The following is a 4,214-nucleotide window of genomic DNA, read 5'->3' on the forward strand; positions in this document are numbered from 1 at the left end:
CTATGTATGTATATGTAGATCTGTGTTGAGACATTTAAAGCACAGGTTGATCCTCCTGCGTTACCATGTTGCTAGATGACCTTAGCGTGGGTGGCCAGCCTTTCCCTATCTGGATTTCTGAACTCAGAAGGTGAATGAACAGTATTGATCTATATAGGACAATGTATAGCATTGACAAAACAAAGTACATGTCTTCCAAAGTTAAAGTGTAACTAAGGCATAAAAAAATACACAGTATATAAATGATATATAAATGATATATATATATATATATATAGATATGGGGCCGGATTCAGATACCTCCGCCGCTCTAACTTTGGGCGCTAGTTTTTTATTCAGAAAGAACTTGCGCCCATAGTTACGGCGGCGTAACGTATGTGTTGCGGCGTAAGGCCGCGTAATTCAAATCGGGATGTAGGGGGCGTGTTTTATTCTAAATATGCTTGATCCCGCGTATTTGACTTTTTTTCTTACGGCGCATGCGCCGTTCTTGAAAACATCCCAGTGCGCATGCTCGAAAATCCGCCGCAAAACGTCATTTCTTTCGACGTGAACGTAAATTACGTCCAGCCGTATTCGCGAACGACTTACGCAAACGACGTAAAAAATTCAAAACTCGGCGCGGGAACGACGGCCATACTTAACCTAGGATACGCCGCACTTACCCCTCCTATAGCAGGGGTAACTTTCCGCCGGAAAAAGCCGAACGCAAACGACGTAAAAAAAAAAACGCCGGGCGGTCGTTCGTTTCTGAATCGACGTAACTACTCATTTTCATATTCTTTGCGTAAAAATACGGTAGCGCCACCTAGCGGCCAGCCTGAAATTGCAGCCTAAGATCCGACGGTGTAAGACACTTACACCTGGCGGATCTTAGGGAGATCTATGCGTAACTGATTCTCTGTATCAGTCGCATAGATACGACCGGCCGAACTCAGAGATACGGCGGCGTATCAGGAGATACGCCGTCGTATCTCTTTCTGAATCCGGCCCATAGATAGATAGATATAGGTATATTTACACACACAAACACACACAGTATCTCACAAAAGTGAATACACCCCTCCTATTTTTGGTGCAATGATTAGCACGGTGAGGCGGCAATGATGGGCATAGTGAGAATACATTGATTGACATGGGGAGGCACCAATGATTGGCATGGTAAGGTGGCAATGAGGGGAGCAGAAAGGCTGCAATGATGTGCACAGTGAGGCGGCAATGACTGGCACGGTGAGGCAGCAATGATTGGCATGGTGAGGCAGCAATGATTGGCACGGTGAGGCAGCAATGATGGGCACAGTAAGGCTGCAATGATGGGCACAGTGAGGCGGCAATGATTGGCACGGTGAGTCTGCAATGATGATATATATATATATATTGTGAGGGGGTTAGCCCGGCAGCGGGTCTGTCTGACCCCCCTGGATGGGTTCACCACAAAAAAAGTTAGGCACAGCAGACAATGGTAGGTGGAAAACAAAAAGGTGCGGTTTTATTTGAACTATATACAACAAAAATATAACAGAAAACAAAAAGGAATCCTGGTGAACTTGACCTGTTCGCTCTACACATTGGTGTTCCTAACTAACAACTGGGTACAGCCTTGTGCTGCCCCCAGTCCCTGACTCCCTGCTTTTTAAAAGTTCTTAGTAATAGCCACACAGGCTTGGTCTCACTGCACAGACATCACACTCCCCAGACTATCCACACACATCTGGTTCCAGGTTGGAGCATCTCCCTTAGCATGCTGGGAGTTTTTGTAGAGGACCTAATGAGCCCACCTAATTCAGCTGGGCTCATCAAGTCCTCCAAGCAGGACTCCCAGCACTCCCCCTAGAGGTACAAATTGGCATAAAGCCTGAACCTAGGACATATATATACTGCATACTGGATGCAACCAGGGAATTTAACCTGCCTGTTGTCACAATAAATATATATATATATCCCTAGCTCTATATGCTTTCATATCTGTCTATATAAAATACGCTCTTTAAATGTGCTTTAAAATGTATGGTTTTCCCCCTTTATGAACTAGAAAATAATGACGCTATGCTGTTGGACTGGTATAATAATGCTATGGGGCTAGTATGAAATAATTTTTTGGGCTGATATGAAATTATTTCCAGGGCTGGTTTTTATTTTCCAGTCTGGCCCTGGGGCCTGGTGAGGATGAGGAATGTAAGTTTACTGTTAAGCCTCCCGGGCCCCACGAGTCCGGCCGTGTCCCAACACACACAGCCGCATACAGAAGGAGGCAGGAGCAGAGAGCAGAGTGGGTGGGAGCAGAGTAAGCGGGGCAGAACACTCGAGCGCACCTGTGAAGGGACATCGCTTTCGGCACATGAGGAGGCTCTGGAGTCTGGACAGGAGGTAGGAAGAGAGTGGGAGACTGCCATCTGATTTTCACTGTTTTGCTATTTTTGGAAATATTTGCTATATTTTCTTATTAGAGTAATTTGGCACAAAGAGAGGGGGAACAATGCCAGGTTCAAGGGTGCAGATGTTCCTAAGACCTTAAGAATAAACTTAATCAAACTACCATTAGGGCCACTGTTCATCATTGCTGTCTTATTTCTCCCCTATTTGTCTTGTATTTACACATACGTTTAATCAGAACAGAAATTGGCATGGAGGTCAGCAATGTGTGTCCTTCAGGGGCTGCATACAGTATACTGCATACTTTGTTGTTCAAAATTAATATAAGCTGTTTCCTGGGTACTGTTTGCAGGGGGGCCCATACAACATTTTCTAGTGATTTCTAAAAATCTATTTTCTGTGATTTCTAGTTACGCCCCTGATGCAAGGGGGAACCTTTATATCAATGCCCCCTTAAATGATTGTATTCACTCCCCCCTTACATCAGTGACCTTAGACTGGCCTGGTGGCACTGACCTCCTCTCAGATACACTGGGCAGGGCTCAGTCAGACGGCTCCAGGTTGGTGGCTTTGGTGTTATCCTATAATCTCCTCTCCACAGTCCACACACATCTGACTCCTCCTGGAATTCCTATCCTGGCGGCGCTCCCACTCTTGCTTTCTCTTCAGACTCCCCCTCACAGATTGCAGACATGATAAAAGACAAGAGATGGTCAGAGACTGCAGACATGATACAAGAGATGGTCAGAGACTGCAGACATGATACAAGAGATGGTCAGAGACTGCAGACATGATACAAGAGATGGTCCGAGACTGTAGGCATGATACAAGAGATGGTTAGAGGCTGCAGACAGGATACAGGAGGTGGTCAGAGGCTGCGGACAGGATACAAGCGGTGGTCAGAGGATGCTGACAGGGTACAGGAGGTGGACAGGATACTGGATATAGCAAGACAGAATTTGTATACAATGATTTTGTACAATATCATCACTGTCATTTTTGTTTGGTAACTGCTGCCTGTGCCTGTCTCTGTGGCCATCACATAGGTAATAGCCAGTCAAGCAATGGATGGATGTTGCAGGCCAGGGGTCCTGTGGTGGGACTCTACAAACAAGTTGGGGCTTGTATGCATGCATGCTTACTCACCAGGCCGTAAGATAGGAGGATCCATACCATCTGGTGAGTGGACATCTATAACCTATCCATTTATAGGACCCATATAGGAAGTCTTAATCTGGACCACACAGGATTTAGCTTTTTGGACTTATTGTGACCAGTGGTTTTCCTAGTATTTTGGACCATCTTATATATTATTACAATCATTTTCATTTCCATGAATTATGTTTTTTCTCATATATATTTACTCACTATTTACTCATATATAATTTGGTCAAGTTAGTGAGAGTTTATTATTTTATCATTGAACATTTAATTTATTTATCCACCATCATTATTTATTTTTTATTTATACACTGATGTATTTAGTCATATTTTATTCACTAAATTAAGACACTTTATTAATTATTTGGTAGAACGGCAAGCACTGTTTGCACATTAGATAAGGTTGTGTGCACATTTTCATGTTTTACTCACCAAGGGGCTGCAGCCAGGGCAAGGTGTGCTCAGTGCTGGCCAGTGGCACTGGTCAGGGTCTTGTGTGTCTGTCCAGGGGGTCTAAAAGGCCAGGTCTGCGCTTTCCATCTTACTCACGGATGGTGCTGCTGGTGCCGATGCCAGCCCTCGCCCTCTCCACTGCACTGTCTACTCCGAGGCTTCTCCTTCAGCCCACTCGGCTACTGGAATTCGACTTGTGGTATGAAATTATCAGCGGGTTTGGGCGG

The sequence above is a fragment of the Rana temporaria genome, chromosome 8, assembly GCF_905171775.1.
Source record: "Rana temporaria chromosome 8, aRanTem1.1, whole genome shotgun sequence".
NCBI lineage: Eukaryota > Metazoa > Chordata > Amphibia > Anura > Ranidae > Rana > Rana temporaria.